This window comes from Falco cherrug, chromosome 7, assembly GCF_023634085.1.
Source record: "Falco cherrug isolate bFalChe1 chromosome 7, bFalChe1.pri, whole genome shotgun sequence".
NCBI classification, from domain to species: Eukaryota; Metazoa; Chordata; class Aves; order Falconiformes; family Falconidae; genus Falco; species Falco cherrug.
This window is the reverse complement of record NC_073703.1, coordinates 53,586,032-53,602,252: the sequence shown is the minus strand read 5'-3', so window position 1 is coordinate 53,602,252 and position 16,221 is coordinate 53,586,032. Positions and strand designations below refer to the sequence as shown.

Sequence of the window (16,221 nt, the reverse complement as noted above, 5' to 3'; positions counted from 1 at the left end):
CGCATAGTGTTGCACCCTAATAAATGCTTCAAAACACAGGACGTAATCTATACCAAGATGCTGATCATATGCAGTCCAAGCCATTCTGTTCGGGTTCCATCTCAACAGTTGCCTCTTTCAGCCATCCAATTTTTCACTTTTTTCCACATTATTTCCTTTTAGCACTTTCTCAAGCACCATTTATTTCGGTTTTCTTCTGTATTCTCCTTGCCTTTCCTGCCTTCTTGGTTTTTAATCTTTTGGTTTGGTTTTGTATGTGAGTGTATTGCCTTTGTTCCAGGACAAGCCATCCTCTCCATTCTCTTAACACTGCTCTGCAGCTGCTCTTTGTGAAAATGTTATTTCACTGAGCATAAAGAAGGTGAGGGAAAGGATTAATTATGCACCTCTTTCCAGTGATGCCACCATTTAAATTGATCTCAGTGCAGAAAAAGAAGCCAGTTGTTATTTATTTATACAAGTTATAGCCAGAGGCATCTATAGCATTCCTCACTGTCTGTGAGGCTTTATCTTTTCACCTTGTTTGGGGGGAAGAGGTTTCTGTTACAGTGTAGATGAGAAGAGCGCTGTACATGAATGAGGCACTGTTTCAGTGGGAGATGTTCAGGACCACTGAATTCACATGGAGGAAAATGCAAGACAGCCACAGTTTTTAGAGCTGTTTTTGAAAACTGTGGATGTAATTACTGTGACCTGTGCATTTTAATGGGTCATCGCTTACAATTCTAAATGCATAGTGCAAATACATATGCAGAAGATGTAGCTTATTTAGGTGGTGGGATTCACCTATCGTTTTTATGAGTACTTGCTGGCACATAATTTATGATTATTATTTCTAGAGCTGTTTGCCCAGGATTTAATTTCATGACCTAAAAGATACTTAGACACAAAATCTTACATGAATATCCTTATAGAAAACTGCAAATCCTAATTGAGGTTCCCAAACACAAAAATGAAAAAGTTATTTTTGCTGGAAATAAATTCTAGAACACAGCCTTGCCAATAAATAAGCAAAGAAATAAAGAAATAAATAAACAGTGTAGCAGAGATTCAATAGCTTTAGAATTATCTGTCCATTGATTTTTCAGGGTTTTTTTCCTGTATTGATAAAAGAGCAATGTTAACCAAGCAGAAGTATCTTGTTCCAGATTCCAAGTTTACTGAGCTTGTAAGTCTGTGTTGTTCAAAGCACTTTGATGTTTTGAAATTTTTTTGCCAGAGGCAGTGAGAAATGCGTTATGGTATGATTTATTAAAAAAAAAACAAAAAAACCCCAAAAACAAACAAACAAACAAACAAAAAAACCACTAAAAACAAACAACCCAAAAATCAACCCACAAACACAAAAATCAAAAGACAAAAAAGGTGACAAGAGGTTGCTTTTTCAATTCATTTTCTGATGTTTACATGTAGCTCCATCGAAAGCTGGAGGAGCTCAGAGATCACCTAGAAGGCAATGTCAAAGGATGCTCTCTCCGAGTAAATGTACGATTTCACTCGGTGATCTGTTTTTTTTAAAACTTCCGCTGACTGGTAACACCAAATCTGAGTGGTTTGTCCTCTCATCCTCATCTTTTTCCTTTCTCTCTCTCTTTCTCCCTTTGTGTTTTCTTTCTTTTCTGGCTGGGGTTTCATTTAAATGTGTGTGAGAAACCAGACCTAATTGACAAGGTTTGTTTAAAAAATATCTACTGCATTTTAATGAATGCTAATCAAACTGCTTGGCTTTACAGCAACCTAAAATCCCAAGCAATCCCTTTCCAAAACTGAAGTTGCATATCTAGAAGTTTTCTGAATATTTAACTTTGCAACAAATAAAATAGATCTCCTTAATTTAAAGGATAAAAGTATCTTCTGCCAGTGATTGATAGCCTTACCTGAACTGAAAACTGTGGCTCATATAAGGTAACCCAAAAGCATATAGGTTCACATGTACCTCTGTCTTTACCTTTAATCTTTTTGGGTCCCTACTTTATCTCACAAAATAGGTTAACATTTGGGGGTTTAGTATTTTGGGTTTGTAGCAGACTAATAAAAAAAAAGATCTGCAGCATATTTCTTATGTGTTTTAGGTTTATTCTTTAATGAAAAAAAATGTGAAAAAAGGATTAGGATCTAGCATGTCAGTTATGACACCCCTATAAAGTTGCCTATTTTTCACAGAAATCTTTAATAAAGCAAATCAAATCCAACATAACAATACAGACAGCAGTACCTTGTGTTTAGTAGTTCACGTCATAAATTAAGATCACCTTTTCAGTAATTCTGTAGAAATGAGTTTAAACTGCCTAATTTAAGGTATAATGAAAATGACAAAAAAAAAAAAAGGGACAGTTGTAAGCATAGTAGATGTGAAAGTTAGTAACCCTTTATCTCTTTGCACATTCATCCAGTGAAGATTCTCAGAATAATTTCTTTAAATTCGTGTCCTGTTTGTGTCTTCCATACACTATGACTGTTGTCATTCTCAGCACTATCATTCTCTAATGCATAATCCACTATGGTTATACAGTGCAAGATAATTTTGGTAATGATAATGATTTGATAATTTTTACCCCTTTTGGATGCTTTTGCATATTCAGCTATGTATTTGGCATAAAGTTGATTTCTGCTCATTGTCAAATAAAGTCACTGAGTTTATAGTCTTTGCAGGTCAAATACAAGGAAATTGAGCTGTTAATATATTGCAGCTTTTTATAAAATAAATTTAATTAAAGGACTGTATCTTTTCCCTGGAAAATCTTTTAGAATCAATTTTTTGGGGGAATAAACCATGATATTTTAGATTTGGTGGCAACTCAAATTTAGTAGTCCTAATCAAGATAAAGCAAGTTCCTTTATTTTAGATTCCTCGCTCTTAAATTAATGATTTAGTACTAGTGAATAAATGTAAAGCCAGAAAAATACTATGCCATGAAATTTTGTACAACAAAAAAGATTATTTCAGAGATTGTCACATGGGGAAGAATTTCAAATGAAAACCTGTGACCACATTAGCCATGACAAATGAGTTGTCATGAAATTATTCTGTTGCTCTGTGCCACTTTTTCTGTTATTTCGTGGCCATACACTACACACACACACACAATGTAATAAGGAGGTCAGACTGTGAACTAAGAAACCTTTCAGTTCCTTAAAACAAGCAGGACACATTGCAAGTAAAATCACATACAGCTAAAACCTGCTGCTTTGTCACTGCTGCTCTGCTTCATGCTGTAATTATGAGTGTTTTACATAAGGCAACTTTTAAAAGACGATATACAAATGACTGATCAAAGAAAAGAACAAATCCTTATTAATAGTGGACAATTGGAAAGAAAATAATGAGGGATCTGTTAAATATTTCATCTTTTAAATTATTTTAATCTCTTCCATATTGCTTTTGGAAAGGGGTTTAAATGTAAGTTGTTAATACTCCTACAATGTGGCAAATGTATTGAATGGTGTGGGAGGGGGAGCATATAGTATCTGATGGCCAGCCCCATAAGTAAAAATGAAATGCTATTGCACAATTGTGTATGCTATTAAGGTGGAACCTTTGTTCCAGAATGAACTGCAAAGTCATGCTTTTCAGATTAAATTCAAAGGCCATTGGAAATAAGTAGGAAATGTTGGAATTCTGCAGAATATCCCAGATTCCACCAAAAGTTTAGAAACCCTGCCAAATAATTAAAATAAAATTGCACTGAAAATCGGAATTAAGCACTTTGGGGGTTTTAGGAGTTTTCATTTTAAAACACTACTTTCAATATCAGCAGTAGCACGTAACAAAAAAAGTTATCCTGACCTGAGATTTGTTTTCTATTTCTTCTTGAGACATTCATTAATCTTCCTTGCAGCTATTCCAGTTCTTTTCATGTCTTAATCCTTTGACCACTCCCAGAGACCAGTGTTTGAAGCTTAATATTGTTCAGAGAAATAATGTTCAGAGACCAGTTTCTGAACTTAAATATTGTTCAGAGAAATTAAGTTTTCTGTCACTTGGACAAGTTGTCATTCCCCTACTGTTCAAATCCATGTAGCAGTAGCAAATAAGTGCATTAGCTAGTGAGATGACCAACAGTGAAACCACTGCTTGTTTTCTATTTTAGAACTCAAAATACCTGCTAAAATTGATACCTTCCTGAAAGTATGGAATTAATCTGAAATTCAACAGAACTATACTGCTTCAGTCTGTGTTTTGAAGATTTTTTTTTGTGAATTGTACAGGCTCAGAATTTTAAATGCAAGTTTAAATTTTGTAGAAAAATATTACAGAAAGCTTATCAGGAAAAAAAAAATTAAATCTAAGTGTAGAGGTTCTACACAGAGTTCCCAAGTAATATGCCAAACAATTTTTGTGTGGCTTTTGGCCAGCATGGTTCCAAATCAAAGGTTCTGGTTTTGTTCAAGACAAATATTCTCAGAATTCATAGCAGAGGCCAGATACTGTCCACAGATGATTTTTAATGAAACCGGGATTATAATTTTTCATACAGAGCTGTATTTCTCAGAGTCTGTGGTCTTCTGCACTGTGTTCTGTCTTTAAGTACCTGCATTCTTTGATCACGGTGAAGGATTGCATTCACAGGGCTTTTACTCCTGTTCTTAATATTCCGTTATTAAAGACCTGAGTCAAGCCAGTAAGGTCCTCAAACTAACAACAAATTGCCCTTGCAGCCTTTGAATCAGATTCTCAGTTGGTGTAAATAGGCATAGCTCTTTTTAAATCATTCTCACAGTGGGGAATTTCTGTGACTGACAATGCGGCCCTTTTACTTGGATGTTCATGGGGGAAAAGACCCCAACAGCTCAAATGTTAGCACGTTAGTTTCACCTAACACAATATGTAGGGATTGTCACGTAGCATACAAAATAAGGAGAGCTGCTCCCTCTCTTAAACTGAAAGAATCAATCACTGGAGTTCATATATGACAATAAATTGTAAGCTGAGCAGGTAATAGATTGCCAAATTATCAAAGGAGGTTAGAAAAGTACTGGCAGTTAATTTTAGTAACACAAAAGCAATGCATTCTAAAATGCTGAAATTGGGCACATGGTCAAAAATGGAGACTAGTTAGTGAGAAATCAATGACATAGAAATGATCAGGAAACGCTACGTGTGCAGCATATTAAACAGTCTCGTTGCACGATCCTGTTGAAAATAAAACAAACAGCAATCACTATGTGCAGAAGTGTAGTATGAGCATAATCCTTTCCTCAAGAACATTAGATCATTTTGAGGTTAGAACCTTTGATTTCATCACTATAAGTAAACAAGATAGGTAAATTGAGAGTCTGTACATATATGAATAAGAGCAAAGTGTTTGGAGTGAGTGAAATTATGAGATAAAAGAAAATTGTGTGTGTGTTAGCATAGGGAGAAAGAAAATACACAAATATCTTATTGAAGGGAATATTATAATTTGCTTCTATAGAACTGGAGCTATAATAAAAAAATACAAAATTATTTGAATTGATTAAATACTAATGGGAATAAGACTGAAGTTAAATGGTAAATGTAGCTTAGATATTAATTAAAATATGGATAATTAGATCACAAGATAATTTAACAAGGAAAGTAATAGCATTCTACTTACAGTAGTTGTCTAAGAGATTAAAGAAGTACACAGGTGTCTAACATACCCGTTGTAAGTTAGTGTGAGGAGGAGACAAGATGAGCCAAGTTCATTAAAACTTTGTGGACTATGATTCCAAACCTCCTCATTGTTATCTCTGTTTATCTAGTTGCTGATACTTCAAAAACTGCTGCTGTGTTGTTTCTTGCTGTTACTGTATTCTTTGGATGCTTACCTGCAAAACTGAAGCTAGTGGTTTATCTTTGTCCACGCTATTGCAAGACAAACCATGGGATCAGTGGTTGGACATTATTTATGAGAATCTGGATTAGAGATTCATCTGAAAGCCTTGGGTGAATAGCAGAACCCTTGTTAAGAGAAAAAACACACCTTATCTCTCTTAGAAAGCTTTCAAAGCAATGTTTCTAGAAAGAGTTGTTGCTCTGTCAAAAAGGGTTCTTTCTTTTTTCTTTTTCCTTTTTTTCTTTTTTTTTACAAAATAGACTGTTTAAGAATAATATTCCTTAAAACTGAATTTTCTGCGCTTTATATTTGTCTGAAGGAATTTTACATTTTTGACATAACCCTCCTGCAGATTATCTGCCTATAAGAAAAAATTTCTTCAGGTGAAGAAAGTGCTAAGTGTGTGTGAACTTTTAAGGTGGTGGGAAGTGATTCAGATTCCCATAGTAATGTTATCTAGAAGAGCAAATGAAATACACAGTGCCAGAAAGGAGCAAAAATACTTTCAGAGTATTAAAAAATTTTAAGTGGTGAAAGAACAGCTGTGTAAGAGTGTATAATGGAGACATAAATGAACACAGACAAATGTGACTGTAGAATTTTTCTGGAAGTGGTGTTTTATTTTTTTATGAAGAATTATGAAATACCAATTTGAGATTGAAGAATATTCATGAGAGACTTTTTACGGGTACCATACTCTGCTCAGTCCATCATAATACCTAAGTCAGCAAGTGATCACTAATAATCTATGTGGAAATTCTTGCTGGGTTCATCTTTACCACAAATGTATCCTGACTGCTGTACACATACTAATTTTGTTGAAGTCTGAGGATGTCTTGCTGGGGCTTCTGATAATTCATTTTTCCACCACTAGAAAAAAAACCAACATATTTTTAATGCCTTTATAAGAACTGTATCTTTTAAAATTTCATTTATTAGGCTGCTTTTACTCTTTTCACAGCAAGTTGTCATCAGATCATTGTTAATCTGACAAAAGTTAGGGAAAAAGACAACCACAGTTTAGGAACCAAACTACTTTTTGTAATTGAAACATGAAATGTTTCAGCCGAAGAAGGGATTTTCAGGTTTGTTAGGAAAAGAAGTCCTAGAAGTAACTGGAGAGTCTTTTCTTACGCTTGAGTTGTCTGAGTGATTGATAGTATAGAAAAATGAATATCTTGTATAAACAAAGTGTTTCTTAAGCAATCAGTAAAACTGTAGTGTTACCAATTAATTGCTGTTTGTGCCGAGAGCTTTCAACAATGGACATTGTCTCTCAGGAATCACAGCACTTTACATTGCTTAGGTCCATAATCTGCAGATTTCTACTGACTTACATCTGGCCCTTAGTCATTTAACTTGGCAAGTTATTCTGGTTTTTGGAGCAGTGAGATTGAAGAAAACCTCCATTGTCAAAATGCTCTTTCTGAGCATCTGAAAACATAAAAAACATACAGGGAAGGATAGGGCCTCTAATGAGTTTTCACATTGTACCTGTTGCAGAGTTAGAATAAAACTTACAGTTTTAAATGAGAGAGATTGGTAAAGCTTCATCCTACAATACCTTATTGACCTAAGGATAGTGTCAGTTATTTAGAAGAGGAAGCATTCATAGTTGTCTTCAGATTCACCATTAGTTTTAAGTATTTTACAAATACAGTGCTTTCATTCTTTAAGAAGCTTCCACCTTAAAGGGCATAAATTTGGAGTTTCTGAAATAGCTGGTCATGGGAACTTAATGAACCCCCTGCTACTGTCTCAGTGCTGGAACCACCTATACAGAAAACCTTCTGAGACCCTTACTGTGCCACCATTTCTTTTTTAACAATGTTTTCTTTTCCCCACTGCACAACCAGGCTCGGCTCCCTTCGTGCTCATCCACCTATAGTGTTTCTGAGGTATACTTTGCACGTGTTCTCTCACACAGTTGACCTGCTCGCCTATCACACTTTTTTGGTTTTATTTACTTCTTTCTTTTTTGCATTGCACTGTGCACAAGTGGGGAAAAATCAGCTTGGGGCGGGGCAGATTTTGCATGATCAGTCGGCAACCATGTTCAGCGTGGTTTTAAAATCACTGTACCAGTCTGGGACCACCGTGATGTGTAGTCTAGCTAGGCAACTGCTATATAACATATGATCATAAATGATATAAAAAAAGCACCCTTAATTATCTATTACATTAAAATAAAACCCATGACCTTAGAGATGTCCAGGCTGAAAAACGCTGACCGTTCTCAGCCAGTGAAACTGGGAAGACTCTGTACAGATGGGCATCACATTATGATTACTAATTACCTGTGTAGGTGTAGGTGGTTTTATGATCTCTGAAGTTCATTGTTAATTCCCACATCTCTGGCTTGGGTCACTACCTACCAAAATGCATATACTGTTGTAAATACTTCCGTATCAGCTTCATAATAGTCTTCTACAATAAGGTATAGTGCCATCTTAGCAAGAAGTGAAAAGAAAAATATATTCAATTTTGTAATTAAGGTGGGGAAAAAAAGGAGAAATATATTACGATAAACTAGAATTCACAACATCATGGGATAAAAACATTTTATTAGTTTATAAAATACCGTCAAATTAATGCCATGACCCACTATGTAAAGATTAGGCTTCAGCATATTATTAGAATTGATTAATGGATGAGTATAAAAGTAGTGGACTTGAATTTTTATGGAACGCTGAATCAATTTTGAGCACATACAGTTATTTATTCTGTATTTTAAAAGAATCCCTTAAAGTTGCCAAGATCTCATGAAAAGATGACAGTTTACGCTATCTCTTGCTGTGATCCAAGTTCTAGACTTTACATGAATATTCCATTAAGGAGGATCATACAAAATGCAAACATATAGAGCTCACCTACTCAGTGACTTTGCCCCTAAGCAGGAAGATCTGTGTGTAAGCAATAGTCTAATTTGTTCTCAAAAGCTTCTCAAGCAATCATTTCTAGCACTTCCTTATCCTTAGTACTATAAAGGTTTTTTTCTAGTTTCAGTGTATGAACAGGCAAAAGTTCTAATAAAAAAGTTTTTAAGAAGAAAGATGCTTACAGTCATAGATTATGTCACTGATGCTTTTTCTGTCATAGATAAGTAGTTGCTGTCTGGATCCACCAGGAGACAAGTCAATTTAAAAATAATCAAGTATGTGTTCTTAAAAGCATCTGATAGATATTCTGTAGTTTGTTGTGCCTCGTTACTGTATGATAAGAAAGCCTCCCTGTTTTCATCATGATGGTCATCAAAACACCAATACAGAATAAATCAGTAATACTATACGTATACACATACAAAGACACTCTTTCCTAAGCTAATACAGGAGCCATAAATAAAATTTAGTGCTTACAGATGCAAGACAAATGCCATCCTCACTCAAACAGCCGTTCTTCTGAATGCTCTCTATGAAATCAAGAAAAAGGGCTGGATCAACAGGCATTTCAGCTTGATGACACTTTGTTTCCAAATAATACAACCGTGCTAGTTCATACCGGCAAAATGGGAACGTGCTTTTATGGATTATGAAGTAAATAAATGATTTCCAGGGAAACTGGACTCTTCTTGCTTTGCCTGCAACTTCAGCTATTTGTCCTTTTCGCATTCTGGAGGGATCGCTGTCTTTGAAAGAAATACAGACCAAGGTATTGTGGCTGGTGGCTGGTCAATATGTATGGGTCTCCTGCTTAATCAGATGCCAGGAACTGTTTTGCCTTCTCCAAAGCTGTCAGGCCATAGTACCAATTAGTAATCTTGGCATAGTTAGATTCTACTGTAACTGAAGAAGAAAACTGGAATATTAAGTGCATGAAAACTTAGTGAACACTCTCCACAAAGAATGGCTTTGGAATTTGTGGTAAAGAACCTGCTAGCTGAAGTATCAAGGTGACACTGCAAGACTGTACAAGCAATTCATCCTTTGTGCTCTGTCCAAAGGGAAGATCTTCGTGTCTAAAATGCAGATAACCTGGCTGCCTGGTGAACCAGATCTTGTGATGCAGTTAAAACATTTCTAGCTGACCAGGATTTCATGCTCATGAAACATAAAGTGCAAGACCTAGGCTGCCCTTTTTTAAACTGCAAACTGAGGGTTTCAAAAAAAAGGAAACATTCTTCTCTGGTGACAGGATAGCACACTGTGCATTTTTGAGCTGTTTGAGCCAGCGGCAGATCTAAAGGAACAAACCAATTGGAACTGAAGATCTCTGTGGAAATTGTAGCTATTTGAAGAGGTGAGGTGGGATTGGAGATTCTCCGGGTCCGTAAGGGATTTGTAGTGTAGTTTCTAACTTTGTAAGAGACTCTTCATTCAGAAATACAGCTTATTGTCAGGATGCATGGCCAGCGATGCTCAATGTCATCTGCTGTTGTTTTGAGAAAATGGGAGAGGCTGCTATGAGTAAACAACATCCTTACCTCTAAATGGTATGATAGAAAATCTCCAAAACTGAGGTATTAAATCGAGTCCAATAGCCTGCCATTAATTTTGATCAAGGGGAAGAAAAGGAGTAATGTTGTATTGCATAATGTCTCATATCGAGGGGGAAAAAACAGATAGGATCTCAAGGTTGTTTCTTGTGTCTACACCTATTTCCATGGTTCTTATTCCAAGAAAATATTTTTCTTAAGCTGATTCTTAAGTACCAAATCCAGAGCTTCTGAATTTCTTATGTCCAAGGCATCACCAAATAGCATTGGACCTTCAGAGGAACACCAGCAACACAGAGACAAGAGAAATGGAATCAGTGCTGTGGGAATTCAGTTGAATGTGCCTTCTGACAAAGGTACAACAAGAGATAAAAGAAAACATAACTTAATATAAACAATTTCTGAAACCTTTTTTTTTTTTTTTAATGGACATCATAGATTGTAATAAAAAACTCCCTTACAATTTTATTTGCTGAGAAAAACTCTGAAATCAGATTAACTGCCATTCCTAGAGATAAGATGGCCAGAAATAAAAGTGATTTTTTTCCTGCTTTTACATAGAAGGTCTTTGATTGAAGAAGTAAAAGATCTTCCAGCAGAAGAGAAATTTGGGATTTGTGTATTGTGCATTGTGAAAATTTGAGGTAGAATTTTCTGCCTGATTTTTTTCATAGAAAATATCTCGGAGTCCAATAATTAGGAGAAGCTTCTTTTCACCTGTTCCTTTTTATTTTTACCAGTTGCACTGGTGAAACTGTGAATGTGGTCAGCTGATGCCTAGTTGAAAGGAATGGGCAGAAAGTTTTTTTAAACTTCTACTTTCCTTTAGTTAGAGGAAAGTTTTTGTAGTTTGTTGAACTCCAGACATTATAGGGTAGTAGTACTATATACCTACTTAGCCCCAGCCAGCGCCTTAACAATTCTGCTTGTCTAGAGTGAAGTGCTGTCTTTGGTTCAATTAAATTAAATCAAAGTGAATTTCTTTAAAAAGTGATTCCATTGTGGCAAGAGAGATAAAGCTTTAATGCTCTAAAATGGTAAATGATAAAATATAAATTTATATTCTCTTTGCATTTCATGATACACAATAAAGGTTTTCCCCCTTCATGAAAACCAGTTAGCTTCATCCCTGTAATTTTTGTAAATGTTAGCAGGACTACTTAAAGGATTTTTCTGAGAGTAGAAGTATTAATTAGGAATGATGCTGACATAGCAGTTGTGCAGTATAGAATGTGTGTAATGTATCTATAATTTACGTTGTGACAAAATATAGTACATTTTAATTAGTAGCAGTAGTTAACTAAGAAATTTTTATAACAGGTTGACTTAGTACTTTAGAAGTACTCTGACTTCAGCTTGTATCTGAAAAATTCTGTACACTATGTAAAACTAACAGATTGACCAGTGAAGGTCCAGAGGCTCCTAATATATAAAATTTCACTTAGATAGTGTATATATATAGATATATTATATAGAGACTTTTTATTACAAGCATCAGTCTCTCTCTCTCTGGCTTTCTCTCCCTCTCCTCTGGCTTCTGCATGTGCTACATGTTTGGCTGAAAGCATAATGAAGGAAACCTATCAATCTGCTTCTTGAAAGTATAGTGGCAGCAAAATATTTACTGCAGTACTATCCCGTGCTTTCTTGAAAAAAAAATTTTTTCAGAGAGGGAGACACTCAGGTCTGTAGCTTGTCATATGTCTTATTCAACATCATGGAATTATTAGAACATGATGACTTGTGTTGTGAAAGATCTGCAAAGTTTGAAGTTAGTTTCCTCTCCCACAAAGTACATTATTTCCATGAAAATAGGTTTGGAATACGTATTGGCTGCATACTGATTGGTGGGATTTGATTGTGTACTTAACATGGTTAATGAAACAACAGAGACTTGTATTATCTTCCTGATAATACAAGAACAGAGGGACCAGTACAGGGAATTGGGTATCAGCAGTATTCAGAGAATAAGAGGAACTACTGTTTCTTACCACAGGTAGTCCTTTCAGAAACTGCAGGAAGATTTTTAAGTGCTTTAGGTTAAAGTATTCTACATAGTATACATACAAAATGTCAAATAAATTAATCTTGTTCTTCAAAACTAAAGCCAGGTAAGAGACTCTTTCTCCTGCTTAGGCTAGTTTGATAGAAGACAATGCTGAAAGACTGAGAACTGCTACTCTCACATCCAGGTGTTTGCCAAGCAGCACAGAACCTAGAATTCAGTTTTAGGTAGGGGACGTTAAGTTCACTGTTGATACCTGTTGTAAATCTGCACTACATAGCACAACTGATTTGAGGATGGGTGGACTGCTTACATCTTAAGGGCAGAGGGGACTACTCTTGACAGTCAGATTCAAGGGCATCCTTAATGTATGCACATAAGCCCAGCATTTTGAATTTGCTGCCTACCTGCAAATTCTGCATCCAGGACTTTCAGAAGGCTTTTCTGGCTCCAGGAAGGTACGCCAGCTTTCCTTGTGCTGGCTTGAGAATGTAGCAACCCCTTTGCCATCGTCTTTTAAAATTGGGTTTATTTTATCTAAAATGTTTCTCTCTGGATTTCTAACCAGTGGGCCATTAATGTGATTTTTGTTCATTCCAATATTATAACTTCAAGCTTTCCAGAAGCAGTTTGCTAGATAAAAAATTTAGAAGAATGAATTTAACCATGATAATTGACTGTGCAATTGTCAAATAACTGAAAAGGTCTTCAGTCAATTCTTAGGTACCACAGAATGCTTTCGTGTCAGTATTGGTTTTATGATTATGGAAATATTTTAATATAAAAGAAAATCCTAAGGGAATATCCATACACAATGTCTGACGCTTGAATTGCATATTGTTAAAGGTCTGTCTCTAGCACTGTTTTTGATGATCATTAGAATAACAGCAAGAAAAGTATGATATAATTCTAAGAAACGTAAATAGATTTGAAATTCCATAGGTGGTCTTTAGGCTTTCAGGTATAATGAGTGAATTACATGGTTTTGTGTCATTACTGATCAGATTATTAGGTTGGTTTTGCACTCAGTATTTATGCCCTTGACTTGCACATTTTTAAAAACATATTATGCACAAACTTGATTAGAGTGGCACAAATTTTATATTTTGTTACATCAGTTAACTTCCACTTCTGTAATATGAAGATATCCCATAGATGGGGAAAGCACAGACAAAATCAGTCACACATAGTAATTTCTGGAACAAGAATTCCTGTTTCTTGCTTTTTCTTTTGTAAACTTTTCAGTCTATATATCAGCTGGAGAGTTGGGTGGGTGGGTTTTTTTCCCCAATATAGAGAATTTCACTTAACCTTTGTAATTCAAGTGAAAATGTGTTTTGGGAGATGGAAGGCCATGACTGAGAAGAGCGGACTTGTGCCCTTTATTTCCTCTAACATAAGATCACTCTCATGGCATAAACAAAGATTGCTCTTAGACAGCTAAGGCTATGCCTTGGATGGGGAAGACAAAATGAAGTAAATGTAAGCAGTTCCTCTCCATTTTCTTCCCCGCTTTCAGCAGATAGATAGAAGTCCAGCAGATAGGCAATTTGATTCTTTACATCTAACATAAATATGCTGATCTGAACAAAAATTGCTACATTAAATTGAGCTTGCCTGTTTCATTGCCTTTTGAACCCTATATGTTTTGTAGAGATGCTCTTTGAAATTTGAATTAAAGTTTTTCCAAGTTAGCTCTGTTCACTAGAGGGAAAGTTGAGGTTTTCATATTGATTACAACATGGCTTTAATTAACTTGCTAATAAGTCCTTAACCAGATCTTGAGCCTGAAAACAAAAGTAGGTCTTTATGTACCTGTAATCTCTACAGATCAGAAATAAATGAACACAACGGAGCCAGTCAGGATCCACTAATCCTTTGAGTTTTGTCCAGCTATATTGGTACAATCTAGTTCTGTTTTTCTGTGGGTCTTTCTTTTTGCAGTTGCAAATAGGTTTCGAAGTCAAATTAGAATTTGTATGTATTTCTGTTTCAAACATGAACAAGAGATCAAAGCTTTCTATTTGGCAATTGCCATTTAAAGAATTACATTTTTTCTGTTGCATTTTGCTTTGCTAATAGTACTACCTTACTCTAGGCTTAAAAAAAATTGAATGAATTAAAATTCTTGCTTTCAGAGAAACGTGGTTTCCTCAGTGCACTTTAAAATGCAAAAGTTTGTGAAAAGCCAGTGATCTAGTTTCCTTATTCACGGAAAATAGCTTTGCTATTTCTGTCTTCATTCTTGTTATTAGGATTAATAGCTGCACAAAATACCTTCTGTAGCATCCTCTCTGCCATACCAGAATAGAGAACTGTTCTTGCTACAAAAACTAGATGTCGTATCGAGAAAGGCATTCATGACAGCTCATGAGGGAAAGTATGGCAAAACTTTAAGTTACATCAGGAATGAAAGTGCGTTATTTTAATAATCTGATCAAGGTATACATGAATGACTTTGATGAATGGCATCTTGGATATTTACAATACAATTATTTTTTTAAAAAAATCATTAATAAATGTTACTATATTTTTACTTTGAATACAATTTTTGTTTGCCCACTGCTGAATCTTAAATTAGATCTATTATTAGCTCAAAGCAAAATTTTACTTAATCCTACAGATTCTCTGTGCATGGTACTTACCTTGTGACTTCTGTCAAATAAAATTATTCCTTCATATTAACATTTTGTACTTATTCTTTTATTCTCTACTAATAAGTTCTGTTCAAGCATAAGTTCATTTACAAAGAACTATTTAACATTCAGGAGAGTGGTAAACCCAGGGATTTTGATTGGCATCTCATTTCATATTAAGATTTTGGCTTAAACCTTAAACCTATTCAACTTACCAAAATCATAATACTTTTTGTTGATTTTAATTATGGTGCATTATAATATTTTATTATTATGCATTCTAGCTGTGCATTTATTAGAGAGAGAATAAATAAAATTCGAAGTGTCTGTTAGGAAGCATAGGCACTAAGAAAGTGAATGATAAAATCACAGCTGTTTTCCAGAAAGTGTTGTATACATTTCTGTATTCTAAAAATCAAGTAATTCAGAAATAATTTCCATCCTTCCCTATTGGGAACTTTAAAATTCTTTGCTTTTTGTTTCAAGACAAGTCTTTATGTTTTTAAATGCCCATCCCTGAATAATTGGCTTTCTTCTTCTTCCACAAAATAGGGAGACATTTCACCCTGCCTTATGATAGAGATGTGCAATCCTTTATGAAACAGATTAGGTCAAGTCAGAGCATTATGAATGGCTTTTTTCTTTTGATTGGTTATAATTTAGATGCATATATTTAATCTGCATTTGCATTTTCCAAAGTCAGTCTTGTCATTCTTTCTCTAGAAACACATCCATTTAAGCAAAGAGGTTTTTTCCATTTTCTTGTGCTGTACCTTACTGTATGGCATCAAAACTGGCTAGATTAGATATAACTCTGAGATTTGTTTTCTAGACAACCAGTGTTTTCTTTTTAAATTCAGCAGCAAGCTGTTCACCAGCATAAAATGTTTAGTATTTATTTGTTCAGGTTTTACTAATTAAATCAGTTTGTTTGAGAAGCCAGACATTTGTCTGCATTCCTTACACTAGTAATAACACTCAGTGCAACTGCAGTCAAGTTTCAGCTGCCAAAGCAGTCTAACTCTTCAGTCAGCTTCAGAAACAGAATCTATGGAAAGTTCGTCTAGAGTCTGAAGTAGTAATCAAAGCTTCTATTGCATTGCTAGTATGGCTTTTGGAGTAACCACTGATGTAAAATGCCATACATGTGATCTAAATTACATGTATCTATAGTGGACAGTGACTGTTTTAACACATGGAAATCAGATGTACATAGCAGTGTCAGTATCAGTAACATGTAGCTTAAATATCAGTGGGTTCCCATCGGTGGTCCCTGCATTATCTTCCTGGTTTTCCAGTTTTTCAAATGCAGTTTTGTAACATGGAACAAGTTTTTTTGCTAAGCAT

The 16,221-nt window shown here is 35.1% G+C and overlaps 1 protein-coding gene across 9 annotated transcripts in view; it reads left to right on the top strand.

Moving 5' to 3' along the window:
- Nucleotides 1-16,221, top strand: part of GPHN (gephyrin) — a 296,954-nt gene that overhangs the window by 217,909 nt on the left and 62,824 nt on the right. The gene's annotated exons all lie outside the window — the stretch shown is intronic.